A 12,048-nucleotide genomic window follows, 5' to 3' on the forward strand; every position below is an offset into this window, starting at 1 on the left:
TCTGTGGTGATGGCAATTATATGTTCTTACCTGTATGTTGAAGGCTTGTTGCCAAAAGCTCAATCTTTTTGTCCCTGATGCCAATTCAATAATGAGGACACAGTTTTGAGAAAAAGAAAAATGTGGTCTATTGTTTTGCTAGCAAGGGAAAAATACAGGGAACTCCTGTCCCAAAGGCTGATTCTGCACATCAGCAGGAACAGGGGACTTTAAAGAGGTGAGTCAAAGGATTCTCTGGAGTTGTAATTCACTTGTTAATTTGGGAGACAGTCACTTCTGAGATCTTCTGGTACCACCTCCAAAGTTCCTATGGTGGGTGTGTATTCAGGGTCAGATAATTCTGCCTAGGATGGGGGAAGAAAGGTAAGTCTGTTTCCCCTGAGATTAGGGACAGGGAGATACTTGGGAGGGGCAGGGAGAGTGGAGGAGAAAGAAACATGACCATTTTTAAAATAAATTGCAGTGGCAGAGCAGCAAGGGTTATATCCAAAGCATAAAGTGGACCACTGTATTATATTATTAATTATCTGGTATATATTATTAATTATCATACTTATTAATCCTGCCTTTATAAACTTTTATATTTTTTAATTGTGGCAATTAGAATGTATTCCTTTAAAACTTAAAAAATACAATAAAGTAAAAATGATTTTAATCATATAGATTGATTCCTTGAACAAAAATGTTATCTTTATTATAAATAAAAGTTTTCAAAATACATATATTTCAATGTTATTTTTTTACTTAAATAATACTATTACATATTTGTTAATGTGTTATAACCCAGATGATCTAAGCCTTAGTACTCTCACCTTTAAGATAGTATTTATAGCATATTTATTAGAATGAAATAGGATTAAGTGCTGATTTTTGTGTAAGGGCTCAATACATATTAGCTATTATTAACGATGTTGAGATCAATCAATTTTTTATGTTTTATGAAGTTTTCAACTTTTCAGTGCTTTCAAATGTCTTTCCTCATATAACTTAGTTTTCTTAGAGTGTAATTTTAGTCATTTGGTCATTGGCAATGTACGCATGTCTACTGGAAGACCTCATTTAAGCCACTAAGGTAAACATGTAAGCTACTCATTAGAGTTTCAACCTTGATTTTCCAATTATATGTCAGTCCAGTGAAATTCCAGATAGTGCATGTCAAATAATAATGCCAAATTAGTTTCTTTTGGGATCTGATTTTGCCTAGAGAGTTTTTGCTAGTTATAGGTAATTACTTGACAAGCTTAATTATTGAGTAGGTTTTTCCCTTGAGTTATATTTTGAGAAATTGGAAAATTGGAAGAAAATGTATTGTCTCACATATCATCTTTTTTTATTCAAAGAGGAAAAGAATTGGTGCTTGCATTAATTTATGTTTGTAGAATGCTTCAAATGAAAGAAAGCCTAAAAATTTTTCTGTTTAGCATAGTTTACTCATTGATTAAAGTGAATAATCTAAAACCGTGTGCTGAATTTTGCTTTGGTTTTCTACTGACTGACCACCTTAGAACTGAATTCACTAAATGGTCCATTTACACCAATGTCCAGGGCTTTGCTTGATGATTGAAGGAAAGTTTTCAGCCTTTAACTTGTACTTCATGACCTTTTAACTTTACTCAGGCTTGACTTCTAGGCATCAGTTTGAAACTTTAGGCCTTGACTAGACAATTTAGTTTGGGAAAAGAGACTGGAACTCCTACTCACAGCTCTCCTTGGCTTTTTACTGGCCAGAGGCAGCTGTTTCCCTGTAGAGATTTGGAGTATTCCAAACATAGTTTCTATCCACTGCCTCTGTTTTAATTGGGAGCAGGTGTAGAACCACAGGACAGAAACTTCTTAAGGAATATAATACCTGTCTGAAGTTGGAAGGGAGAGACAGCATTAAGGTAACAAAATAATTAAGTTTTCATCAATAACAAAAGGGAGTCATGGACTCCTGTGGGATGCTACCACATCTGTGTTCAGCAAAGTGCTAAATTAAATTCTCAGAGGAGGGCAAGTCTAAAGTACAGTTATAAAGTTGCTAAAGTTTGTTTCAGGAGGATAACTGCCACTTTGTCACTGTTCTGTTTCTGTTTGTCTAAAACTGTTCTTCTGGCCCAGACTAAGGCTTTCTGTTTATGCTTGATACCTTTGCAATGCCTCATGAATGTGTAGGCCTTGTCTTTTAACCCAAACCCTATATTCTCCATTTCACTGCATGAGCCTTTAAATCAGAATGGTGATTGCATGACCTGTCCCTTCCAAACCTGCATCAACTGATTTAGCCAATCTTTCACTTTTACACAAAATACTTATGTCCCAATTAGAATAGACCTCCAAAGGCAATCCAAGCAATTGTAGGAAGGTCAGTCACACAAATAGTTTGAAAGGAAATAATAGTTTCTCCAGTGAAACCTGCTTCAGTACATATTAACTCATTTTGTTTTTTGTTTTGGGGTTTTTGTTTGTTTGTTTGTTTTTGGTTAAGAGGTAAACTTTTTGTTTTTCCTCTGATGTAGTATGAACTGAATATGTTAGGACTGTTATATACTGATTTTCAATAAACCTAAATACATTTCTACTTCAAAAGTGATTTTTGTAAGAATAAAAAACTTTTAGGTAAATACCAATCATGTGTAATGTGTAGTCATTTTCTGTTAAACACCATTTTCTTGAGACTTCTAATTGTTTTGCTTCCCACAAAGCACTGTCATTCCAGGTGCTGGGAAATGATTCCTTAAAAGTGGGCAGGGGGATTGAAACACAGGAAAATACTCTTATATAGGTTTTTCTGTGGAAAAAAACATTATGCTTATTTAAAAGACACAACATAGATAGAGCATGTAATCAAAATGTAAAAATGAGATACCTTTTCAGCATCTTGAGGCCATGATGTAGAATGTGAATTTAGTGGAGAAAGATGCCCAGAGAAAGAAAGGGAAGTAAATTTAAAAATACAAGAGGGAACAAATAAATGCTTCTCTTTTTTCAACAACTAAGTTGAAAGCAACAGTAAATATAGAAACGCTGTGAAACATAAATCATTTTCTGAACTTTGACAATAGCAGCTATGAAGGTGACAGATGTAAGAAATCTCATATTTCAGTAGACATTTTGTTTTAAGAATATATTACTAGTTTTATGTTACTGATTAATAAATTAAGGCTTAGAGAATTTAAATTATTTGACTAATATCACATAGGTAGTTGGAATTTTCCAGATTCAACTCACGTAAACCTTTTGTTTTCCTCCATTTCAGATTGCCTCTGGTGAAACACTGGTAAGTTAATTCATCTTTCTGGGAGTTATAATTTTCACACAGAAAATAAGGTTTGAGATATGCCACTCCAGATTGCTTCTAGTTCTAACATGTTATGTTTATATTAATTATTCCTTTATAGATAAATAATTCTATTTGCTATTAATTAAATAATACTATTTCTAAGCTGAATATCTATCCCAACTGGCAGCTGAAGGGCTGATACAGAGACCCAGAAGCCAGGAAAATTGTACTGAGGCAGGACTCAGTGAGCATTGGCATATAGAACTGCCTGCCTTCAAGGTCTAGATATTAAAGAGAGTCAGGTATTGAAATAATGCCCAAACTATGCTTTTTATTTATAAACAATACAAATAGAAAGAGCCTGGTAATGGGTATACAAACAATGTTAGTTTTCTTTCTTTCCTGGATTCCTATGAGATCATTAGAATGCTAGTGATTTCTATGTAAGAAATACAAAACCAATATTGAAGGTAGGTAATACAGTTTACATGCAATCAAGGTTAAAATTAGAGAAGAGAGCTATAGGTTACCTTGTGTTACCTTGCTTCTGATACAAGCATAATTGGAGTTTAATTTCCCTTCCCTTTTCCTCATACCTTTCTCTCATTATACTACAAAAACTAGAGTTTTCACAGATCACATAGGACAAGAATAGTTGACAGGACATTGGGTAAAGTGTTACAGAATAGAACTATTTTGTTAGAATAAGAGATAGGCTCTTCTAACAAAACTTAAAATAGAGCCTGGAAAAGATCAAACTTTTTCAAAGTACCTAACGAATCCCAGAACAAAAGTTAAAATTATTTAAAGAAATACAAAAAATTCAACATCCGAGAATATATAATTTAAAACGTCTGGCATCTAGTAAAATTGTATTAGTCATATAGAGAAACATAAATATATAACCATGATGAAAAGAAAAAATATTTAATAGAAGACTCAGGAATGTTACCTAAATATAAAATTCGTAGACAACAGCATTAAAACAGCATCTATATTCCATATATGCAAGAAGATGAGTGCAAACATATAAAGAAGATACATGGAAGATTGAAAAAAATACAAAATGTATTTCTAAGGATGAAAATGCAATGTGGAAGATGAAATGCACTGCATAAGATTAACAATAGATTAGACACAACAGAAGAAAATATTAATGAACTCAATGACATAGCAATAGAAGCTATCCAAATAATATGTTTAAAGTATTTTATTTAGCTACTGGATATGAAATTACAAATCCAGTGTGATCACTTATCTTTACTATTTAGTCAAGACTGACCAGTATCCATCTAGAACTGTGAATAATGGGCCAAAATACTTCACCTGCTGTCTATGGGATGCATAAATCCTTTTGGTTTGTGGTGCATGGTTATTTTTTTAGTTCAAGTAAATTTTAGTAAGCTTTTGAGCTTTGGCTATCAATAATGGTATACATATTTTTTTGCCCATACTTTCATTAGTTGAGTGCTTTCTTTCCCACTCATTTTGCATAATAAAAAAAAACAGTTTTTTTGTTCTAGTCCTCTTGAGAATTTGTAGGGGAATTCAACATACCCCACTTTAATTTTATCCCTCTAAATTCTCAAATTTTTCCCTAATTATGTTCTACACTAATTTTTTTATCCCCATTCCAGTCATGTAAGACCCCATTTTTGGATTATATTGCATGCCAATATTTCAGGAAACTTAAAAAGAATCAGCAAAAATATATGTATATCATTATTAGAAGTATATTTTCTTTTGATGTCATAAGGACCACCATCTTAATTTTGGGTAGACTTACAAATCTGAGATTTAACTTTTCACTTTATATACACTGTGCAAACTAACTGATCTCTGGGGCTGTTGCTTCCCAGAGTTTATAAACTACCATCTGTAAGCCATGCTGGTTCTTTGGAATTATATGATAACTGGTAATAAGGAGAGGGTTGTTCATCTTTAGATTGAGATAACTCTTCAAGGGGATGTAATGTATGGATCATGGCATAATGGCCAACTGATTATTTATGCAATGGGTGCATGCTTAAGCATTCCTGGATGTATCCTTTCTACACCAGGAGGGAATTATTCTGTGCACTTAATTTCTTGTTGGAATTATGACATGAGAAAGAAATTATGGGCTTTTAAATAATTTACAGCCTCAGAAAAAGAAGCAGTGTCAACAAAAACCTAGTTATCAAGGAAGCAATTTCCTTGTGATACTTAACTCTCTGGGAGTTAACAAAACCCCACAGTTGACCATTAGGTGGCAGTAATGGACTTTTGCTGGCCACTTCAGGCTTGAAAGCATGGTACAGAAACTTCCAAAATTGTTTGAAGTTGAGGGTCCCAAAGTCCAGAAGGGCCTTATAATATATTTTTAAAATATATAATATGTTTTCTTCCTTTAAAAAACATTTTATTAACATGTATTAATTGTACATATTAATGAGGTCAGTATGATATTTTATACATAAGTATAGTATTGCACTTATCAGATCCAACTACCCTTTTCCCACACTTTTCCCCCACAGCATTCCCAATCTATCATAATCACTATTCTATTTTTAGGTCATGTGTGTGTGTGTGTGTGTGTGTGTGTGTGTGTGTGTGGCTTATTTCATTTAATTTAACAACCTTCATTCTACCAATTTTGCTGTAAATGACAGGATTTTGTTCTTCTTTATGTATACATAATAATCTATTGTGTGTATTTGCCATATTCTCTTTATTCATACATCTGTTTATAGGCACCTAGGCTGATTTCATATCTTGGGTATTGTGAAAAGAACCATAACAAACATGGGTATTGCAGATATTTCTTTGATGTGCTGATTTCTTTTTCTTTGCACATGTACCCAGATATGGGACAGCTGGAGCATATGGTAGATGTGTCTTCAGTTTCTTAACTGTACAGATTTACATTCCCATCAACACTGAACAAAAGTTTCTTTTTTTTTCTATATCCTTGCCAGCATAGTTTTTTTTTAAATAATAATAACGGATTTTTTAAAAATTCTTTAAAAGATTAATTTATTAAAAACATCATTCAAATTCTGCTTTTTCTGGATAACCTATAAACGGGGGTATGTAATTTCTCTAAAACCTTACAACTCATCATTTTTGTGCCACTGAACTGGCATATTGGGCACAATTATGCTATTGGAGGCATAATTTCATAATTTCATTCAGTCTCTTATAATTTACAATTTATCTCCAGGATCCATCAGCTTTTCTTTACATGTCATGCTGAACTCTTAAATAGTTAAAGCCCAAAATCCCCATCTCTATCCTATATTGTTTTAGATTAACTGTATTAATATACTAAGCAATTCAAAGGGTTCTTACCTAGCCGGCCCAATAAAAACAGGCTAAAAGGCAGATTTGAATACCTCTTTCCCAATGGTTTGAGTGGGGAAAGAGTCCTCTATTCAAATATCACATCTATTCTGTAATAAATTCTGGTGGGACCAAGAATAAACATATATTTTTCATTCATAAATACCTACTTTCAGTGATGCTTTTACCTGCAAGTTTTCTTAATTTAATTATATTGCCCTTGCACTGTCCAATGAGCACCAATGTCCAGAAATCCAATAAAATATCATCACCATTCCCAGAGTATTTTACTTATACCAATGCATGTGGCCTCTTGATTTTTGCCGGAGATTTCACCAAGAGACTCTGGCTGGCTCAGATGTTGCTTCCTTTCCTCATAACCTTCATCCTTTACTTGGAACCATTTTAATTTACACTGACTTCTTTTTGTTGTGTAATCATCAGACTTTAAGTCAAGGTTAAGATAAATTGAACAGATTTGTTGTGGTGCTCTTAATAGAGCGAGGAGTAAGTAGGACAGCTGAAATCGTCTACTGTTTATAGTGATGGTACATTATACAGTGAATGGTAGCATTTTAGTAGCTACTTCATCTACCTCCTCTTTTTTCATGAGGTTTAAAAGGCATTGTAAATAACTTCTAAAGCACATTTAAAATTTTGGAAAAATTTTTAATGTTCATCATAATTGTGAATATGATACAAAAAATTCCCACATGACCCATATACAGTTTTTCACTTATTAATATATTAATATGGCAAATTTTAAAACATTATTGAACCAAATTTTGACATTATTACTAACTGAAGTCCTTCTTTATTCAGATTTCCTTAGTTTTTGCCTTATATCCCTTTTGTATCCTAGCATCCCTTCTAGAAATCTTAGTTATGACAATTTCTCAAACTTTATTTTTGATGATCTTGATAGTTTCAAGGAATACTTGTTGCATTGGGTATTTTGTAGCCTGCCCCTCAATTGGGCTGGCCTGATGCTTTTTTTAGATTAGACTTGGTTTATGGTTTTGGGGAGGAAGACCACAAAAACAAAGTGATGTTCTCATTGCAAACTATCTAGGGTACTATCAATATGACATCACTGTTGATATTAACCTTGAATACTTGAGTGAGATTTTTTGGTCAGGTTTCCTTACTATAAAATCACTCTTAATTAACAACAACAACAAAAATATTAATCCTGTGTTCTTTGGAAGGAAATTGCTGTATATGGTCTCTACTCAGGAAGTAGGGAGTTATGCTCCAGCTCCTCAAAAGTGAAGTATCCATACAAATAATTTGGAATTCTACTGCATGGGAGATTTGTGTATTCCCTCACATCAGATAATTTATTCAATAATTTATTTACATAAGTATATACTTGTGGATTTTTTTATAACTCTAGATTATAATCCAATGGAAATTTTTTTTTGTTTTTTGGTTAATGTTTCTGAAGTTGTTCTAGCTTTGAACAGTGGCTGCCCTTTCAGATAGCTCCTATGCCCTTTTGACATATGTCCATCACTGAGTCTGAGCATTTTCTTAGTTTCTAGTACATAAGCTACTCCATGTTCACCTTATATATGTCCACTCCAGTCCTAGAATCATCCTTTTCTCCAAGGGGACATGATATCTTTTATTGGAGAGTGCTAGCAGAAACAAAGATCTGGGTGCTAGTGTTTCATGCCACTTTTAAATAGCTATCTGAACATTTCCCCCAATATAACTTTTCTCCAGATTATCCCATTCTCTACTCATATTGTTCCTTTTCTTCTAAATAGTTCTTATCTTTCTATTAAGTCTATCTTTAGGATTTGAGCAAGGAGATTTCTGACAACTTCTTCACATCATAGGGTCTCCCAACAATAAAGTCATATAAAGTACCCAGGCAGTAAGAACACATTTACTAAGGTATTAATCAACACCTAGTTCAGGGTCATAATAGAGTTAGGAAAAAACTTAGTATTACCATCCAAATGTTGTTTAAAATTTTAGATTTTATTTCATCAGCCACAAAAGAAGTATTTCAGTTATAATTTGCTCTTAAAATGATATGATTAAGAAAACAAAAACAAACACAGATTGGGAGAAGATATTTATTTATTACATACCTGATAAAGAATTTGCATCTAGATTATATAAAGAACTCTCAGAATTTAATAAGAAAATTTAACAATGCAACTTAAAGGCTTGAACTACACACTTCTCCAAAGTATACAAAGAAGCATATAAAAAGAATCTCCTTAGTCATTAGGGAAATGCAAATCCAAATTTTAGAGAGACATTCCTGTTAGAATGCATGATTGTAATGCAAAAATAAATTAAAAAATAAAATAAAATAAAAATTTTAAAAATTGTATAATAAAAAAAGAACATTACTCAGAATGGCAAAAATCAACAATACAAGTAGCAATAAATGTTGGCACTTATTTTTAAAAAATGACCATACCACATATTGGCAAGATGTAGGATAACTGGAACTCTCACATATTATTCCTGGGAATTTAAAATGGTACAAACACTCTAGGGAACCATTTGGAAGTCTCTTTAAAAATAAAGAACATATTTAACATTATATATATATATGACTCAGGGATTCTACTCCTAGGTATTTACCAAAGAAATGATAAATTAATTGCTAGTGTGATCACCTCCAGTACTCCCACCCAGCTGGCTATAGAGAAATTTGTAACCTCACGTTGAAAGTGATATCAAGAGAACCTCCATCAGCTCAAGTCCTTGAACAATTTTATGGAGCAGAGCTTTATATCACCCCCTCCAGATCCATGTTGGTTATGAAGTATGAGGAAGAAGTGCATACTTTATGATTTTAAACCACTGTAAGTGAGTATTTGGGCTGCCATGAACAGATTCACAATTTTCTAGCTTCTCAGATTTTTTAAATTGTTTCCTGAGAGTTATTCTGCTTTGTCTCTTTTTCTTCTTACTCTGGCTCCTCTCTGTCCTGATAATCACACTTCCTTATACCTACCATGTTACTCTAATATGCTTTCTATAGTTTCTCCATGTGTTTTCATTCTTCTACACGCATGCAACCATTTCCTGTGGTATCCTAACCATTTTTTCTACCAAGGCCTATCAGTGGGAGTAAATGTGGAAGTGGTGGCAAAGAAGTAATTGTGGAAGATTAACAACTTTCTCCTCCGCTTTGCTGTAATTTACTAGGAGACAAGTTATGTTCAGAGTCTATATGCAGCCATCACTTAATCCACAAATTGTTGATTAAAACTACATAAAGACGAAAATCACTTATTTCTAAATAATCTGCCCAAGTATAACATAGAATATGGAGCAAGACATATTTTTAAGAGAAATAATATGGGATCTCAAGTAGTGGAAATAAAGGATAGATTGCTGTACCAAAGATACTCATAAACAGAAGGCTATTCAGGTAGAATTTTTTTTTTTGTTATATTTTGTTTTGTTTTTCTTTTGGTACTGGGGATTGAACTCAGGGGCACTTGACCACTGAGCCACATCCCCAGCCCTATTTTTTTAACACTGTTTTAATTGTAGTTGGACACAATCCTTATTTAATTTATTTATTTTTATGTGGTGCTGAGTGCCTCACGTGTGCTAGTCAAGATCTCTACCGCTGTGCCACAACCCCAGTGCCCCCAACCATATTTTGTATTTTATTTAGAGAAAGGGTTTCACTGAGTTGCTTAGCAACTCGCTTTTGCTGAGACTGGCTTTGAACTCAAGATCCTTCTGCCTCTGCCTCCCGAGCTACTGAGATTACAGGCGTTTGCCATGGCACCCCTCTAGAAGTTTTAATACTAAGTTCAGGTCTGGAATGTCTAGGCTTAGGCTGACTGGATAGGTTTGCTCCATGAGGTAATTTGGGGATTCAGGCTCCCTTTGCTTTCCCTTCTTCCTATATTCTGGGAGACAAGTAAGGCCCAATGCCCAACACATTCATTTTATGTAATGAATTAGTATTTTTACTATGCATATAAAATGGGCTTAGCTTGGGAAATTTGAGAAAACAGTTTCTCAGGTTTCTGGGAGCCACATTCAGGAATCCTGACCTAATGCATTGTTCTTGTCTGTGTGGTTGAAGCACAGTCATTGTCAAGTCCAGGGTCCAACCCATAGAAAAGGGAAGACGGGACAAGTAATCTCCTTGTAAGCACACAAAGTTGAAGTTGTATTTATACTTATACTGAGGTATTGTCAAGAACCTAATCATATGACTACACTCAAAGGGTCAAGGCAATCAGAAAGTAGCATCTTTGCCTAGGTGGCCAAGAGTCAGAAAGAAGGAATAGATTTTGGAGTACAACTAATAGACTACCATAGGAGAATTGGGATGAGATGGCTGGACTATGCATTGTAGTATGTGTCCCATTTGGGGTGTGTACCAAGGATAGAACCCAGAGGCACTTAACCACTGAGCCACACCCCCAACCCTTTTTTAATTTGTTGGTTTGTTTGGAAACAGGGTCTTGCTAAGTTACTTAGGGCCTCACTAAATTGCTGAGGCTGGCTTTGAACTTTCAATCTTCCTGCCCCCCAGCTTCCCAATGCACTGGGATTAGAGTTGTGCACCATCATGCCTGGGTGGAAGAAACTTTTTCTCTATGATCTCCTTAAACTGATTATACTCTCAAATTTTTGGAGTATTTTCTAATTTTTTTCCCTTTCAACTCAACAGTTATGTCCTAAGAATAACATTTGTGTTCTAATTCAAAGCTTATTATATTTCTCTATTCTGACAAATTTAAAGATTCTACTGACACATTCTCAATAATAGCTATTATTAGGCAGTTTCCAGGAATTTAGTTGCTATTGTGCTTCACAGTACTTATCACTGTCTAATATATATTTTATCAAGAGGTTTTGGTTACCATTTTTCTCTCCCAACCATAAAAGAAACTCCATGAAGGTATGGATGATCATTGTGCTTATGCTGTATCTTCAATGCGTAGAATGAAACTGTGGTAATACTTAATGGTTATAGAGCATTTACTATGTGCTTTGTATCTAAGATCACCATGTCACTTTGAATTCAAACTGAGATGGTTTTTAGAGTGGAAGGGGCTGTATTAATAATTATGCTAGAATAATGGGAATAATTAAGACCATCCTAGGCAGATGAGGATGTATGATTACTTATATTATTACTTACAATATATGCTGTACATATATTTTTTCATTTAATCTTCATTGTAGCACTCAAGATTATTATTATTGTTATCCCATTGTACTCTATTTTACAAATGAAGAAAGGAAAATGACCCCCTGTTTTGACCACACAGACAAGAACAAATAAAAACACTTGAATAACTTAGCTAAGGCTACACAAGTGGTACATTAGGAAGCCAGGATTTGAACTTGGGGCCTCTAGCCTTAGTCATCACAATCACTCTGCCATATTAACTTGAAAAATATTGATGACTCAGAGAATGAACTGACCAGACTCTATAATATTCTCTGTAGTTTCAAGTTCT

Source organism: Urocitellus parryii, chromosome 5 (genome assembly GCF_045843805.1).
Source record: "Urocitellus parryii isolate mUroPar1 chromosome 5, mUroPar1.hap1, whole genome shotgun sequence".
NCBI lineage: Eukaryota > Metazoa > Chordata > Mammalia > Rodentia > Sciuridae > Urocitellus > Urocitellus parryii.